At 38.0% G+C, this 18,913-nt stretch overlaps 1 protein-coding gene and 1 long non-coding RNA gene across 2 annotated transcripts in view; one reads left to right on the top strand and one right to left on the bottom strand.

Annotated features, from left to right (window-relative positions):
- The window catches only part of mei4 (meiosis-specific, MEI4 homolog (S. cerevisiae)), a 48,683-nt gene that overhangs the window by 9,855 nt on the left and 19,915 nt on the right, over positions 1-18,913 (bottom strand). The gene's annotated exons all lie outside the window — the stretch shown is intronic.
- On the top strand, positions 4,049-9,868 carry LOC127415886 (uncharacterized). Its single transcript, XR_007893000.1, has 3 exons — positions 4,049-4,366; positions 5,092-5,815; positions 7,568-9,868. It is a non-coding gene; the product is annotated as an uncharacterized LOC127415886 (long non-coding RNA).

Genomic DNA, 18,913 nt, shown 5'->3' with positions numbered 1-18,913 from the left:
GACCACGCAGCCATCATACCGCTCAGGAAGAAGACGAATTCTGTCAAATAAATTGAACGGTTTGGCCATAATAACCATTGTTACGTTTGGAGGAAAAAGGGTGAGGCTTGCAAGCTGAAGATCACCATCCCAACCATGAAGCATGGGGGTGGCAGCAGCATGTTGTTGGGGTGCTTTGCTGCAGGAGGGACTGGTGCACTTCACAAAATAGATGGCATCATGAGGAAGGAAAATTGTGGATATACTGAAGCAACATCAAGACATCAGCCAGGAAGTTAAAGCTTGGTCTCAAATGGGTCTTCCAAATGGACAATGACCCCAAGCATACCTCCAAAGTTGTGGCAAAATGGCTTAAGGACAACAAAGTCAAGGTACTGGAGTGGCCATCACAATGCCCTGACTTCAATCTGATAGAAAATTTGTGGGCAGAACTGAAGAAACGTGTGCGAACAAGTAGGCCTACAAACCAGACTCCGTTACACCAGTTCTGTCAGGAGGAATGGGCCAAAATTCCAACAACTTATTGTGAGAAGCATGTGGAAGGCTACCCAAAATGTTTGACCCAAGTTAAACAATTTTAAAGGTAATGCTGCCAAATACTAACAAAGTGTACGTAAACTTCTGACCCACTCAGAATGTGATGAAAGAAATAAAAGCTGAAATAAATCATTGTCTCTACTATTATTCTGACATTTCACATTCTTAAAACAAAGTTGTGATCCTAACTGACCTAAGACAGGGAAGGTTTTCTACGATTAAAAGTCAGGAATTGTGAAAAACTGAGTTTAAATATATTTGGCTAAGGTGTATGTAAACTAACTTCAACTGTAAATATGGTGGTCTACTACTGCTCAGGGGATTGAAAACCAACTTGCGTCATGTGCTAAACATTATAGGCTACACTATTTAACTTTGAAGGTGCTGCATAATAACGATGTGGACACAGCTGTATCGATACACACATCGGCAAGGAGAACATGAAGGTGCATTGCCGTATAGATATTATTTTCATTACACATGAAACTTAGATTATAATATATCTGGGGGCAACAATTTGTAAATGAAAATACAGAAAATATGCAAGATATTGTTCAATTAAGTTCTGATTTTTTTTTTACAAAAAATAAATTAAAAAAACCCTGAAAATCAGAGATCATTAGGCTGTCAGTATTGTTTCTCTATAATTTATAAAATTGTACAAGGACGACCAAATTCTATCAAATCTTGCTTATTGGGAAGTTCATAGGTTAACTTTTCAAGAGGTGGAAAACTTAGTATCTGCTGAAGCCACATTTCAAGAGTTGGAATTTCTACAGATTTCCACAGGAGGATACATTTTCTTGCATAATATGAAATAATATTCAATACATCTTTCTGTTTATCCAAGCTTAAATCATGTGTTATTTCAAAAGTGATCCCCAATATTGATTCAGTAACCTTATATATACACTTTTCCAAAATTTTATTATTTCTTTACAAGACCAGAAAACATTTATTAATAGTATCAAGTTCTGATTCATACGGAGTTCTGAAATATTTGTATTAGTCATATGCATTTTACTCACCGTTAAATAGTATTTAATGGTAATTTGCCTCCTTTACATTGATGGACATTGTAGAATATTTACAAATTTTAATCCAGTGTTCGTCATTAATAGATAAGTCATTTTCCCATATGGTTTTTAAAAGGGATTAAGGCGTGTGTAGTAGGTGATATGCATTTCTATATTTTCGAAATAATACCTTTTATTGATGAAGAATTTATAATAAGATCCTCAAGCTCAGATAGGTGCCATCTAATCTTTTCCATAGAGATAAGAGAAGAGTGTGTTTCAAAGTTGCAGATATATAAAAAATAAAAATAAAAATCTGATTTAGCAATCCTAAATTCTGTTTGTAATTCTTGAAAGGATTTCATGATCTTAGTATTCATATGAAATAAGTGTAATACCTTCTGTTTGCCATTTCCAAAAAAAAATTCACATAAAGCTAAAAGCAAAAGTTAAAAGGATATAGGTGAATATAAAGAGGTCTGAGAAAGAATCCCCATAATTTTTTTTTTTTTTTTTTTTTACAGTCTCTCCAATTATATATGGGAGATGATTTAGAGAAAGGAATAAGTTTGATTAAAGTTAACTTCTCCAAGAAAATTAAGGAACGCAAGTCTAAAGGTGAGGAGAGACTCTACTCCAACTGAATCCCTTGCGATTCTCCTCTCATCAAGATCCAAGTTGCCATTTTTCTTAATTGTGCTGCTGTAATAGATATTTTAATACTAAGTAATGTGTAATCACTAGGGGTGTCACGATACACTTAGCTCACGAGACGATACACGTTACTGGGTTCACAAGAACGAGACGATATTTTAACACTATACACACTACCGGTCAGAAGTTTTGAAACACTCATTCTTTATTATATTTTTTTTCTTCACATTTTAGAATAATTGTAAAGTCATCAAAATAGAATAATAGAAATGGAACTATGGGAATTATGTTGTGACTAAACAAAATCCAAAATAAATCAAAACTGTGTTATATTTTAGCATCTTCAGAGTAGTCACTCTTTGCCTAGAATTTGCAGACATGTACTCTTGACATTTTCTCAACCAGCTTCTTGAGGTATCACACTGGGATGCTTTTTAAACAGTATTGAAGGAGTTCCCATCCATGTTGGGCACTTATTGGCCCTTATTGCTTTTCATCAATTTCAAAAAAAATTTTTTTTTTATCAATTTTAGTTTTGTAATGAAATCAATTAATATGGTGGCACAATTATATTTTTGTCCTTCAAACATTTAAGCATACACCTTCAGATCAAAAGATTAAGATCATGAGAATCATTTCAGTCAAGTGTTTCAAAACTTTTGACCGGTAGTGTATATGACTGGAAAAATAGTCTTTTATTCGACTGAAAGTCACAAAATGCAAAACAATGCAGGTGCATTTTGAAATGTTTTAACCAATCATCTTGTAATGAATGTCACTTCAGTTCTACTTTCTGAGTATGAGTTATCATATGCAGTAAAAGACAGAACAATATGCAAGCACTGTAAAAGTTTTTGCCACAAACTCAACTGACTGTCTGGAGTCTCTTCAGACCTGGTTGATTTTAGTTGAGAGCTGCGGTGGCTCTGTAGGTGTCTTTGCATAGTACTTGTGTTAGTCGCGGTGTACGGCACTATTTTCTTACAGTGCTTACATATTGTCTGTGTCTCGTTTGGAAGGCTGCGTCCTCCGGAGGTCGCATTTGTCAGCCGCATACGTCATCGAGGCTGTCTCGTTTCATTTTTTTATTGGGAATGCAAAAAAGGTTAACAATTGTATAATAAAATGTAAGGGCATATACATAAAAGGCATTGACAATAGATTAATAAAAAAAAATATTTATATAATATAATTTATATATTTATATATATGAAACGAGACAGCCTCGATGACTTATGCAGCCGATAAATGCGACCTCCGGAGGACACAGCCTTCCAAACGAGACACAGCCTTTGTTCGTGTCTTGTCTGTCACTCTGTCGCCGTTTATTGTTTCCACTGGGTACCTAAAATTCTGCCACACAAATTATTTAAAAGTGGCGGGGGCATCTTCTATGCTAATTTAACCCTCACACTCCATCATGCTGATATCGTGAGACAGCTTTTCACCTCAACGAGAAATATAGTCACGTTTTAATATCACAAGATCTCGTGGCACGAGATCGCGTCACACCCCTAGTAATCACAATTATACATTAAGTCTTGAGTGAATATACTGTGTGTTTTTATGTGTTTCTCTCTGGGTGCATGACTAAAACTCATACTCCCTGCACCTGTGGAGACAGAGTGGCCTTGTACCACTCCCACCTGCTTTTCTCTTATCTAACAAATGGCTGCGGCAGGTTGGGGAGGTTGGAGCTGGGGTCGGATGGCTCCAGAGAGAAACCAATTATTAGCTGAGAATGAGTCTGTTATCAGGTATGTTGAATGATGAAATCCAGCTGCCTCCTAGGGCCCATATAAGCTAGAGAATTTGGAGGCTCATTGCTCACCACCAGTCGGAGTTAGAGTCTCCATACGGTTTTGAGTCCACCTTGCAAGTGTGGACATTAAAAACTTATTAGAAAGGCACCTCAGTCTTTATTAAAGAATTTCCACCACAAATTGGCATCACGAACAGGATGGTCGTCTGACTCATCAACGGACTCTGTGCTTAAGGATAAATCTGTGCACAGTCAGGATTAGTGTCCCTGAGAGACCTGAACCTCCCCTAAAAAGAGTGTGAGAAATAAAAGAAACCTGAAGGTGGAGTACGGTGTCGGATCAACGTGCCATCCGAAGAACAAAGGAAAACCTACACACTCGGAAGGTGACCTTCTGGTAAGAATTCCACTGTGATTCTCAACAGATGATCATTTTAATAACTGTTATCTAGTTGAGGAAAGACCAACACTGGAATAGCCGGTCTGGGACCGCAAAAGACATTCTGCTGTGATTCTCAATTGGAGAAATTGAAATCTTTAGTTAAGAAAAGATCAACGCTGGAATAAATTCCGCTGTGATTCTTAGATAATTTAAATCTTCAGTTGGGGAAAAGACCAAATCGCTGGAATAAAAGGGATTCTAAATAATTGATGAAATTATTTTAACCATCGGGTTACTAGGGCAGATTTGGAACCGCTAGAGAATCACCTCTACTGAAACTGCAGTAATGGGATCCAATTAGAGTAAAAATAAATGACATCAATAGGAGGTCCAGACCTCTGTCCTTATATGGTCGCTCCAAATTGTAAATACATGTTAACTAATTACAGAACAAGCATCTGCGCTCAATTAGAGAGATCTGGGTAGCTGAATGTGGTTTTCCAAAGACTGGAAGTTTTAGCACAAGACAGATGAAACAGTTAAAAGGAAAAACAGAGAGAAGAAAAAGCAAGTCAAGAAAAACATGAGAAAATGGCTAAGAAAGAGCAGAAAAACATGATTTGTTTATGGGCAATTGGAAAGCATTTTCTGATTGGTTAACTGAAACAAACCTGAGGGACAGAAAAACGCACCAGGGAGGGACAGGGACCACTAACAAAATCTGTGTCTGAAATATGTAGGTGACCCAGACCTGGACTCGACCCCTCCCGGACAATATCTGAATCAAGCAGAAAATGATGCAGGAGAGGGGGAGCTGCCGCAAGCCGCCAGCCCTGCAGTGCCAGGACCACTGATTTTCCTGTCATGGAAAAGCACCCATAAAGCAAATAATATACCAGCATGCATGTGCAGGTGGTGACTGGACTGTTGAACAGAATTGGAACGACATTAAACGAATGGATTTACGAAAGATCACCTCCTGCAAGCAGGGTCCTACAGAACCAGTGACTGAGTATTTAGTGTGCCTGTCTGAGGTGCACACTGCAAACTGTGGTATCGATAAACCACCAGACACCAATACCATGTCGCCATGGGAAGCGCTTTTGCGCAACTGTTTTCTCGAAGGACTGAGATCTGAGAACATGAAAAATCAATGTGAAAACTGTAAAGCTGTGCATGCTGAGAAACTGATGAATGAGAAAACACAGAAGAAAGAGAAAGCTACGGCTGCGAGACTGCAAGAATACAAGGAACAGAGCCAGAGAAGGCATGGGCGGGGCAGAGGCAGGAACAGAGGAAGGAAGAAAAAAAGGCTGCTTCAACTGCGGGGCAACAGATCATTGGATCAGAGACTGTCCAGAGATTAGAAAGCACATTAAGGAGTGCCTGTCGCCACCTATTAATCGAAAGGAGGATTGGCTCCCTTGGGGGAGCCGAGGACAGGGGATGGTGACAAAAGGACACGTGAGTCAGAGTATAACACACACGAACAACGTATGCAATGCTTTCCAATTCAGCCTATAAAATTATGCCTACAATTACACTGACAGTTGGAAACAAACCAATTATATTTTTAGCGGATTCCGGTGCCACAGAATCTGTAATCATGAACAAATAATTCACACCCCCACCCAAATTTAGTGGTCAATATATTAGAATGATTGGGACAACTGGTAATTCAGTAAAAGTTTTATCCGGTGCCACTTTCAATCGAAGATGATATGAAGGGAATTATAAAACATTCATTCCTACTGTCAAAATGCTGCCCAATAAATTTGTTGGGATGCGATTTAATGTGTAATCTGGGCATTATGTTAAAGGCTAATAAAGAAAGGGTAGTACTGACCAGAGGGAACACTAGGTTTCTTACAAGAGGGTGACTTGCATTGTACTGCTTGTGTCAGAAGGAAGTGATGAAGATTGAGAATAAATGTTTTTTTTTTTTATTGTGTGAATAATGATTTTATACAGACAGATTAGCTTTATTGGAAAGATAACATATGCACGGTCAGAATTCAGATACCAGAGCCTCTAAGAGCAAAATTTTACAATGTTCCGGTGGCTAGCCCACATATTTCATTAGCTAAGTCAGCTAATGTTAAATGGGAAGATTTAGGACCGTGGGTGCGTAATTGGTGTATTTGAAACAGATTGGCAAGACACTAAAAGAGGGGTTCAATACAATGTTAAGCAGGCTACCGACAGATTAAAGATGCCCTTAGGCATTACTGTAGGCAGAACGGTTCAGATTGTTGAGGAGACATGTTTAATGGTCAACGACACGTCTGGGGAAGACCCTCCTGAGCTCTCTGTTGTGATCACTCCAAAATCCACATTACGGCCATGCAGAGCACAATATCCAATCAAAACAAAAGCCATGGAAGGAATTCGATCAGTATTCGATTCATTATTAAAATCAGGCATAATTGTGCCATGCCAAACGTCACCAGTGCGTACTCCAATTTTTCCAGTAAAAAAAAAAAAAAGATGCTGGCCAGCTAGTAGAATGGAGATTTGTTCAAGATTTACAAGCTGTGAATGCTGCCGTACATACGCATGCCCCAAATGTGCCCAACCCACACACCATTCTGTCCCAGGTCCCATCAAATAACAAGTGGTTCTCTGTTATCGACCCGTCTAATGTTTTCTTTAGCATACCGGTCGATAAAGACTCACAATATTGGTTTACGTTTTCCTTCGAGGGGAAAACATACACCTGGACAAGATTGGCACAGGGTTATAGCGAAAGCCCTGCAATTTACAATGCGGCCCTGTAAGATAACTTAGAATGCCTTGAGTGCTCACAAAATAGTGCACTGCTCCAGTACGTTGATGATTTACTTCTCTGCTCTCCCACATTCTTGGCATGCAAAGCTGACACACGGACCCTTTTGAAACACTTTGATGAGAATGGCTACAAAGTAAGCAAAACAAAATTGCAATGGGTAAGGCCTCAAGTTACATTGCTGGGCCATGTGATCACAGCTGAGGGCAAGTCCCTCTTGCCCAAAATAATTTTGGCCATTCAAAACATTCCACAGCCTATCACCAAAAAACAAGTTATTTTTTTAGGAATGACGTCATTTTGCAGGCAGTGAATCCCTAATGCAGAAATAGAGGCTCCACTGTCTGCAGTGATACATGGTAAAGGATTGAAAGCACATGACAAAGTAGTTTGGACTGAATCCGGACATTAAACTTTTTTCTTATCTGAAGGTGGCTTTACAATCTGCACCCACATTTGGAATTGCCTGACATGACTAAGCCTTTTGTACAGACTGTGGACGAAAAAGGAGATTACATGACTTCTGTTCAGTCTACAGGACCATGGGGGAAAATTAAGGCCAGTAGCTTTTTTCTCATCTAAATTAGACAGTGGCATATGCAATCGGGGGGGATGCATGATTTTGGGGCGATTTGCAGGCAAATCCATCTCTAACGGACCCCTGGTGGCGGCCCTGTTAGAGGCCGTACTGTTACCATCCTCTGTCGCTGTGTGCAAATGTGAGGCACACACTAACTCGATCCAATCTCTGTAGGAAATTGATGTGCAGATGCTGCAGCAAAGAAAGCTGCTCAAAAGGAAGTTCAAAACAATAGTTTTGTTTCTGTTCCACAACCTGACACACACACACACACACACACACACAACTGATTTACAGAGCAGAGCCACAGCAGAGGAGAAAGCCACCTGGAAGAATTCTGACTGTTCTAAGGGAGACGGTATTTGGGTCGGTCCAAACGGTAAACCAAGCCTGCCATGTCATTTATTTCCACATTATGCAAAATTGACACAGTGTAGACCATGTGTCAAAAGGAGGGATGTTGAGTAAAATAAATAGGTATTGGTTCACAAAAGGGGTTTTCCCTTTCCTTTTATGCCCAAATATTTTATAAAAAATGTGTAATGTGTGCCAAATTTAATGTAGGAAGAGGGCAACAGATGCCTATGAGTGCACATCAGCCACCTGAAAAGCCATTTGACCACCTTCAAAATGGACTTTATTGAACCAAGTATGCAAGAAGGCAAAAAATATTGCCTGCTGATTGTAGATATGTTCTCCAAGTGGGTGGAAGCATACCCCACTAGAAAAGCGGATGCGAGTGTAGTGGCAAAAATTCTAACGAGAGAAATAATACCCAGATGGGGCATTCCAGGGAAAATTAGCAATGATAAATGGAACCCACCTTGTGAATCAAGCCCTAAAATCACACCTGTCAGTATTTGGGAATAGATATGACAACACACTGCATCTACCACCCCAAGAGTGGAGGAGCATTGGAAAGAGAAAATGGCATGCTTAAAAACAAAATCGGTCAAATGTTCGGTTGAAACTGGACTAAATTGGGTTCAAGCATTACCACTGGTGTTAATGCAAATGTCAGGAAACAAAATGGTTTGAACCCATTTGACATTTTGTTTGGCAGGCCCCTTAACACAGGAATTGGACCATAAAAATGCAGCTGTCTGCCTGAACAAGTGTGAGGATGAAATGTTGCGTTATTGTGTAAACCTCTCTGCTGTGCTTTGTGATATTCATAGAAAGGTGAAAGCAGCCCTCCCTAGAGAGGTGAAAGGGAAAATGGATGATCTGGAGCACGGAGACTGGGTGGTGCTAAAGGATCACAGGCGAAAGAATTGGAAGTCGCCAAGGTGGTTGGGACCATTCAAAGTTCTGCTGACAACCACAACCATTGTGAAGTTCGCTGAGAGAGCAACGTGGATACATGCTAGCCATTGCAAAAGGATTACAGAATTAGAGGACAGCCCGTCAAAAGGTGTGCGTTAAACCTCGGCTGGCGACCAAAAGGGGTCTCTTCACCACTCTGGGAAAGAAGGGGGCATGTACTTTCAGTGGCACGAATCCTGGCCCCAGTGAAGAAACCAACAACGCCCTGAGCATAGGAAGGGCCCTCAGTGGAAACAGCGAGGCAAGATGACACCCCTTAAGCACCAGAAGGGTGGCCCGAGGACAATCATGGGCACACTGATGGTAACTGTATTGACCCTTATGGCAACATGGATTTATGAACTATACAATTGCAATAGATGTGATATTACTATGATGATTATGCTATGAATCAATTTATCAGGAGGAAAATTTCTAATCATTAGTATGAGCATATAATGCTCACAGGAGGGATTGTAATATACATTTTAATACTATATACTGTGTAAATCACAATTATACATTAAGTCTCGAGTGAATATACTGTGTGTTTTTCTGTGTTTCTCTCTGGGTGCATGACTAAAACTCATACTCCCTGCACCTGTGGAGACAGAGTGGCCTTGTAGGTTGGATGTTGGAGCTGGGGGTGGCCGGCCCCAGAAAGAAACCAATTATTAGCTGAGAGTGAGTCTGGTATCAGGAATGCTGAATGATGAAATCCAGCTGCCTCCTAGGGCCCATATAAGATAGAGAATTTGGAGGCTCATTGTTCACCACCAGTCTGAGTTAGAGTCTCCGTATGGTTTTGAGTCCACCTTGCAAGTGTGTTCATTAAATACTTATTAGAAAGGCACCACAGTCTTTGAGTCTTTATTACAGAATTTCCACCACAGCTTCCCAATAATGCATTTGTAAATTTGGTAATCCAATATAAAATTGATTTTTTATATTGGGATATAAAAATTCCTAAGTAATTAATGCCTTTATATGTAATCTTGAAAGGGCACTGTGCTTTCGTGGCAAGTCTTACAAAGTAGGATTTAATGGGCAAGCTAAAGATTTATATTTATTTTCTAGCCAGACAGAGGTCCAAATTCAAGAAAGTATTTAAAAGAGGTGACCTAGATATATCCGGTTTTGTCATAAAATGCAATACATCATCTGAATACAAAAGAGTTTATGATGCAAATTATCTAATTATCTAGGAAATTCTCCTGTATATTAATATTGGTCCTACTTGATTCCAAAGGCTCTAAAATTAGAGCAAATAATAAAGGGGACAAAAAGGACATCCTGCCTTGTTCCCCTTGTTAAAGTAAAAATCTTCTAATTCAATGAGTTTGAAGTAACTACTGCTTTGGGGGATGAATAAAAAGTTAATCAAATTTATAAAAATAGAACCCATATTAAATTTCTCAAGAACTGAAAAAAATAAATAAAACAATAGAAAATGCCCATTCCACTCTATGATGCTTTTTCTCCATCATACTATAATCAATAAAGCAGGAATTTTAAGTGACTTAATATAATCTTTAAGGTAAAAGAGTCTCCTAGTATTGTCTGAGACAGATCTACCTTTAACAAAACCAGTCTGATCGGGCTTTATAAATTTTGGGAGTAGAGTGACAAGTCCTGAAGCAATTACTTTTGTAACGATTTCATATTCTGAGTTTAAGAGACTGATTGGGTGATATGAGGAGCAATTTAAAGGGTCTTTATCCTTTAAGAATCAAAATATATCTGAGCTGTATTCATAGAATCTGGAATAATGCCTTTGCTCAAATTCGTTAAACATCGGCATAAACAAAATGGACATAAATCTGCTCAGAAAAACTCCCCTGTAAAGCCATCAGGACCAGGTACTTTATTATGAGGCAAGTTATTGATAATTTATACCTCTTCAGATTTGAAAGGGCAATTTAGATATTCTCCATTAGATTCTGACAAAGATGGTAAACTAACCTTCTCTAAAAATTTTTTTACAAAATCCTCTGAATTATTTGAAATAAATAGTTTTTCCAGAGTACAACCTAGAATAAAAATAATCCGATTAATTATAGTCTGATTAATTTCAGAAGGGTCATAATATATATTATCCTTGGTCTTAATAGAGCCAATTACATGATGTGTCTGGTCTTTTTTAATGGCATGAGCAAGGAGTTTATGTGGTCTATTTCCATATTGATAATTTTTGTTGTTTCATAAGAAGTTTTTGTTCTGATTTCATCCGAGTAATACATTTGTAACTTAGATCAAGCAGTATTCCGTTTGCGGCAATTAAAATAGCTGACACAGTTTATGTACATTTTCCAGTGTAGTAAGGATTCCAATAGAGCCTCTTTCTCCCATTTTTTATTTTATTTTATTTTTTTAAATGCATGAGATGTGACCCCATACAGTAGCTTTCAGTGCATCCCATTAAGTTGCTTCTGACACAGGACATGTTTCATTATTTAATTTATATTAATCCACTCAAGTTAGTTTACAGACATTTTTAATCCTCTAAAAGGAATACTCCAATTTCTTGATCTTGGTTCAGAAGACATGGATTAAACCACTGGAGTCATTTGGATTACTTTTATGCTGCCTTTGAAGCTCCAAAAAGCACAAAGTTTTGGTTCTGCAGAAGAAAGTCATGCAGATCTGGGATGGCATGAGAGTGAGTGAACGATGAGAGAATTTTCATTTTTGGGTGAACTATTGTTTTAAGGATGTTTTGTTTACTTTTGTAAGAAACAATTTTGGTTCTGTGTTGGGCCGTCAGTTGATGCCAGAGTAAAATCTGGGTCCTAATACTGAACGAGTTGAGCAACACTGATCAATATTGCAGCTCAGCACAGACATATGTTGAATGTCCAGTACGGAGTTTTACTACAGAATTACTGTTATTTTTGTATTTATTTATTTTTACCAATGGGATAAAAAATAAAATAAACAAAATGCTGAATTCTTAATACAATTAAGCTAAATTCACTTTAATAACTTTGAATCAACTGGGAGATTTAATTTCAGGAAAGGCCAGTAAAAGCTACAGACTTCTGTCTGTGTCCATGTATGGGCTGTAATATCATGTGCTCAAAGAATGTGCTGTAGTAAATACAGACTATGCCACTGCTAACACATGCGGTATTCCATCAAATGTTTAGGTCAAACAGTGGTCAAATGTACACACACTTCACCAGCTCTCATTATGAAGCAACAGCAGATGAGTTTTTCCAGTAACACATCCCTTCATGACCAACTCTACAGCAGTCTTTCCTGTAACGCCGTTCAGAAATTGTACTACTATTAGAAACTAATTAAATGCAACAGAAGTGTAGAATGTCTCAGTGATTCTCAACAGGTGTGTCATGACAGCAGTAGAAAAACAATGCTACATACATATAATAAAATGCAATTAACTACATATTATGGATTATTCTACTGAATTGGTTCAAACTCACATGTACAGTATGTTGTACCATATCTTTTGGGGGGGGGGGGGGGGGCTGTATAAAATAGTCATATATTCTTTAACCTAATTGTGCTAATGATATCATCGTAAAATGGTTGGGTAGGAGAAACCAAATTTTAAAATAATAATGAGCCAACAACTTCTGGAAATAACGTAGAAATTTCAGTGATAGTTTCACATCTTTGAACGTGCCAGCTCCAGTTTCAGTTCTACTTACTGTGGATTATACAGGTGCATGCTTTTGTAAATGTAAGTGTTAGTTAAGTTACTTTTATAGTGCAATTTCCCCACATTATCACAAAACCCAGTCTGATGTTCTGCCTTATTGAATGCACCCGAGTCCAACTCATTTGAATGTATACATCTGTTGGGTTTTCATTTCTCGAACATAGTTACTAAATCCCCCAATCAATAAAACTGCATTCATTATGGGGTTCAGCTGGACTAAACACACCCAGGCCTGATTACTGCCAGTCCTGTTCAATCAAATAAACAGCTAAATAGAACTTTTCCAGCAGCATGAAGTTGGCTAAAATGGCTCACCCAATAGCACACTATGCCAAGGTCGAAAGAAACTCAAGAAATTAGGAAAAAGGGGATTAAAATAGCTTTGTAAACCTTCCCAGTCTGATGTATTGACTGATGTATTTCAAAAGGCACTGGGACTCCAAAAGAACCACAGTGAGCCATTATCTCCAAATGGAGAAAACGTGGCACAAGTGAACCTTCCCAGAAGTGGCAGACCTTCCAAAATTCCTCCAAGAGCACAGTAAGGACTCATCCAGGAAGTCACAAGAAAGCCAAGGACAACATCCAAGGAACTGTAGGCCTCTCTTGCATCAATAAAAGGTTCATGACTCCACTATAAAGAAAGACACTGGCCAAAGATGCAATCCATGGAAGAGTGGCAAGGTGAAAACCAGTGCTAACCCAAAAGAACATTAAAGGCTCATCTGAATTTTCCAAAAACACACCTTGATGATCCTCAAACCTTTTGGGAGAATGTTTTGTGGAATGATGAGTCGTAAGTGGAACTGTTTGGAAGACAGGGGTCCTGTTACATCTGGAGTAAATCAAACACAGAATCCCACAAAAAGAACATCATACATACAGACAAGCATGGTGGTGTTAGTGTGATGGTGTGGGGATGCCTTGCTAATTCATGGCCAGGATGACTTGCAATAATTGAGTGAAACATGAATTCTGCTCACTACCAGAAAATCCTAAAGGAGAACATCTGGTCATCAGTCCATGAGCTGAAGCTCAAGTGCAACTGGATTATGCAGCAAGACAATGATCCAAATCATAGGAGTAAGTCCACCTCTGAATGGCTCAAAAGAAGCAAAATTAACGTTTTGGAGTGGCCTAGTCAAAGTCCTGACTTGAACTCGATTGAAATGCTGTGGCAGGATCTTAAATGGGCAGTTTATGCTCAAAAACCCTCCAATGTGTCTGAACTAAAGCAGTTCTGTAAAAAGTGTGGGCCAAACTACCACAGCATTGTGAAAGACTGATCCCCAGTTATCGGAAGCATTTGGTTGCAGTTGTTGCTGCTAAAGGTGGCACAACCAGCTATTAAGTTTAAGGGGGCAGTTAGTTTTTCACATGGTTGATAGATGTTTGATAATGTTTTTTGCCTTGATAAAATATAATATATATATATATATATATATATATATATATATATATATTTGAAAACTGTATTTTGTGTTTACTCAGGTTGCCTTTGTTTTATGTTATATCTCGTTTGAAGATCTAAAACAATTTAGTATTAAACACAAATAGAAGAAATCAGGAATACTTTTTTCACAGCAAATGTACAAATTAATATTGGTACTGTTGGGTTCAGGTGCAAGAATAAGAGAGAGCAAAGCTGCAGAGTTGATCCTGCTGCTTCTCTTGCAAATGAAGTGAATTTAAAAATATGCTTAATTCTTAAAAAGAATCTTAAAGGAAATGGTGACCATTTAAAAGACATGCTGGTTATAGCCTACCGCTTAAATTCTAATCTAAAATCTTCATGTAGGCTATCATTCATTTTACCCAAGAATTTTACTGCATTAGTCATTCTAAAGAACAGCATGGCTTAAAGTTTGTGGGTAAAACCAGAATGTTATGGTGTATTGACTAACTGAATCATTTGTCATTAACCAGTTTGTTTATATATTTTAAAATTAAAATTTTAAAATGTTTACTCAAATTTTATGAATCTTTGGTTGTCTTTAAAATTTGCAATATTAAAACAGCAAATTATGTTTTGTGTACAGGGGACATTTAAGGTATAATACAGTTGCCCCCTGCAAGCACACCCGGCCCCACCCTGACCCCCCATTCAAAATGGTCTAGAACCACCCCAAGTACAGTCAGTTTTCATATTTTATTTTCAGACTTTTTTTTTTAGAAGGTTTTTCCCCTCCCAAAATGAGCCACAACCAAAACACAGAAATACACTAGGGCTGCACGATAGAGGAAAAATGCGATATGCGATAAGTTGTTGGATAATGCGATATTCGATATGCAATACGGTATTCCTATGATGACGTCATCGGAGTGCACGGAACATAACCCCCACCCCCAAATAAAAAAATTTACCATCCATTCCAGTGATCACAAAAATACTTGTCTTTTGTTCAGAATTACATACAGACTGTGTATAATATATACAATTAGCTATGTAGCAGATATTATAATTCACATTTAAATATTTTTATTTTGCTTTTAAAAAGCATATGAATATAAAAAGTTAATTGCACCATTTTATGGGATATCCTAAAAGTATGTGAAATATAAAAAATGTTATACTGTAATTCATGTGCGTATTTATTTCATAATTAGGTCGTTCAATGGGAGACTTTTATTCTGAAAATGGTTGTCCAGAAGTGCTTGCCATAGCATAGACATTCGCACTGGTTTAACATTCCTGTTCTCAGTCGACGCTGCGGCTGCATTGAGAGGAATGATTTCACGGGACAATCCATTAATTGAAACCTATCCTTTGATATATCCAAAGCGGCAATTAAACGAGCCAAGTCTGGAGTTTCAAGCCGGAGTTTGGTCTCATTATTATCTGCACAAATGTTGTTTTGATAATCTTTAATGCTGTGTGTGACAGATTGAGATTCAAATGGAGCGGGGCACAGCGCGCGCACTCTCTCTTAAGGCACAAAAAAGAAACGTGAATGAACAGAGGGTATATTGAAAGATACAGTACGATTTACTGAAAATCAAATGTGTGTTCTTTCTGCTGTATATGCATACTGCACGCATACACTAAGTGACAATCACGCCTGGTCTGTTCTCTGCGTTGCCATAAACATTACTTTTCAACGTATTACAAAAATTATTCCGTTATCGCAAGCCCTTGCGATAAGCATAAAATCGCAATATGTACATTTTAGAGGTGTGAATCTTCACTGGCCTTACGATTCGATTATAAAACGATTCTCGGTGCATCACGATGCATCTTGTCCCATTTCTTTTTTCAGTTTCTTCAAAATATATTTTTTACTCCATTTTTTCCCTTTCAGCTTTTTATTTAACAGCTGTTTTAAAAAAATCAAAACGAGTCACATTACATAAACTGTCCTTTTACATTCAGTATGAGCTGTGAACAAAACATGGAACATCCACAAGATTAAATAAATTGTTCTATAGTTTAAAAGAGTATCTCAATTTTTTTTAAACTTATAAAAAAAAAAAATATTTAAGCATTGTAAATCATTTAATAGTATTTAATTATTTAAATTAATCTATGCCATGCTATTCATTTTCATTTTTAACCACAAATGGAAGTTGCTGGTCCAGGATGAGAGATATACAGGTGCATCTCAATAAATTAGAATGTCATGGAAAAGTTCATTTATTTCAGTAATTCAACTCAAATTGTGAAACTTGTGTATTAAATAAATTCAATGCACACAGACTGAAGTAGTTTAAGTCTTTGGTTCTTTTAATTGTGATGATTTTGGCTCACATTTAACAAAAACCCACCAATTCACTATCTCAAAAAATTAGAATACATCATAAGACCAATAAAAAAAAAACATTTTTAGTGAATTGTTGGCCTTCTGGAAAGTATGTTCATTTACTGTATATGTACTCAATACTTGGTAGGGGCTCCTTTTGCTTTAATTACTGCCTCAATTCGGCGTGGCATGGAGGTGATCAGTTTGTGGCACTGCTGAGGTGGTATGGAAGCCCAGGTTTCTTTGACAGTGGCCTTCAGCTCATCTGCATTTTTTGGTCTCTTGTTTCTCATTTTCCTCTTGACAATACCCCATAGATTCTCTATGGGGTTCAGGTCTGGTGAGTTTGCTGGCCAGTCAAGCACACCAACACCATGGTCATTTAACCACCTTTTGGTGCTTTTGGCAGTGTGGGCAGGTGCCAAATCTTGCTGGAAAATGAAATCAGCATCTTTAAAAAGCTGGTCAACAGAAGGAAGCATGAAGTGCTCCAAAATTTCTTGGTAAACAGGTGCAGTGACTTTGGTTTTCAAAAAACACAATGGACCAACACCAGCAGATGACATTGCACCCCAAATCATCACAGACTGTGGAAACTTAACACTGGACTTCAAGCAACTTGGGCTATGAGCTTCTCCACCCTTCCTCCAGACTCTAGGACCTTGGTTTCCAAATGAAATACAAAACTTGTTCTCATCTGAAAAGAGGACTTTGGACCACTGGGCAACAGTCCAGTTCTTCTTCTCCTTAGCCCAGGTAAGACGCCTCTGACGTTGTCTGTGGTTCAGGAGTGGCTTAACAAGAGGAATACAACAACTGTAGCCAAATTCCTTGACACGTCTGTGTGTGGTGGCTCTTAATGCCTTGACCCCAGCCTCAGTCCATTCCTTGTGAAGTTCACCCAAATTCTTGAATCGATTTTGCTTGACAATCCTCATAAGGCTGCGGTTCTCTCGGTTGGTTGTGCATCTTTTTCTTCCACACTTCTTCCTTCCACTCAACTTTGTTAACATGCTTGGATACAGCACTCTGTGAACAGCCAATTGGCAATGAATGTTTGTGGCTTACCCTCCTTGTGAAGGGTGTCAATGATTGTCTTCTGGACAACTGTCAGATCAGCAGTCTTCCCCATGATTGTGTAGCCTAGTGAACCAAACTGAGAGACCATTTTGAAGGCTCAGGAAACCTTTGCAGGTGTTTTGAGTTGATTAGCTGATTGGCATGTCACCATATTCTAATTTTTTGAGATAGTGAATTGGTGGGTTTTTGTTAAATGTGAGCCAAAATCATCACAATTAAAAGAACCAAAGACTTAAACTACTTCAGTCTATGTGCATTGAATTTATTTAATACACGAGTTTCACAATTTGAGTTGAATTACTGAAATAAATGAACTTTTCCATGACATTCTAATTTATTGAGATGCACCTGTATCTGCTATGAGAGTGCAGCTGTCAGCTTCTCCTTTCCTTACCTGCACAGGTGATAGTAAAACGGTTTAAATAGTGCAATTGTTGCTTCAGAGATTTATCAAGCATCTCGTATGCACTGTTCCATCCGTTTGCTCTGCGAGTAGATCGCACGACCCTGTCGCAAAAGCTACGATGGATTCAAACCTTTATCATCAGGTGTGCACACTGTCCTGACAAACGAGTGACCGGCAATGACAAAAGCCAATGAAATAGCGCGCAAGAGTAGAGAAAGGCATCAAAAGAAAAAAACAAGAAAATACTATTAAATGATAACAATCACCAACATCTCCCTAACTGCTGCCTCATCATTATTTTCTTCAGTGTTTTCCCCCGTTGTGTGCAAATCAGTGCAATAATGGGTGCGAGCTCGTCTTTCATGTCACGAATAAACTCTCCCGTTGCTGTGCATGGGTTTGTGAAAGAAAGAATTTCGGGATCGTAGTGTCATTCGGACACAAATGGTCATGTCATGTTTGTGCACTTAACTCGCATCTTTGTTTCTACATCTGTCTTTGGTGCGCGCCACTGCTCTACCGTGATTTAAACTGAACTCAGAATCGATTCTGATTCTTTTGAGAATCGATCGAGTATGAATCGCGAAGCATTGCTGCAACGATTTTTTCCATCGTGCAGCCCTAAAATACACTATAATACAACAGATTATATTTATCTATTAAGAATTAGTTTCCATCCCTACTCTGAGGATTATTTCTTTTTATAATTTTTATAAAAATAAAGATTTTCACAGCCAAATCATTTAAAATGACAATTTTATCAAATTTCAAAGTTTATAAGATTCATCAAAATCTCAATGCAAATTTTCTCTGTAAATTACATAAATTTGATTATCCTGATTTCAGAGTTAATGTTATCGAACATATATTTAATCAATCAGTATCATAAAATGTTCACGTGTTTCGGGAGTGACCACTGTTTTTTTGTTTTTTTTGCAAGATTTCATCAAAACCTTTGGCAATTTTTTTTGCTTAATCTCCAAATTA

Source organism: Myxocyprinus asiaticus, chromosome 25, assembly GCF_019703515.2.
Source record: "Myxocyprinus asiaticus isolate MX2 ecotype Aquarium Trade chromosome 25, UBuf_Myxa_2, whole genome shotgun sequence".
NCBI classification, from domain to species: domain Eukaryota; kingdom Metazoa; phylum Chordata; class Actinopteri; order Cypriniformes; family Catostomidae; genus Myxocyprinus; species Myxocyprinus asiaticus.
Note: the sequence above shows the minus strand (reverse complement) of the source record. Positions and strands in the feature narration are given on the sequence as shown.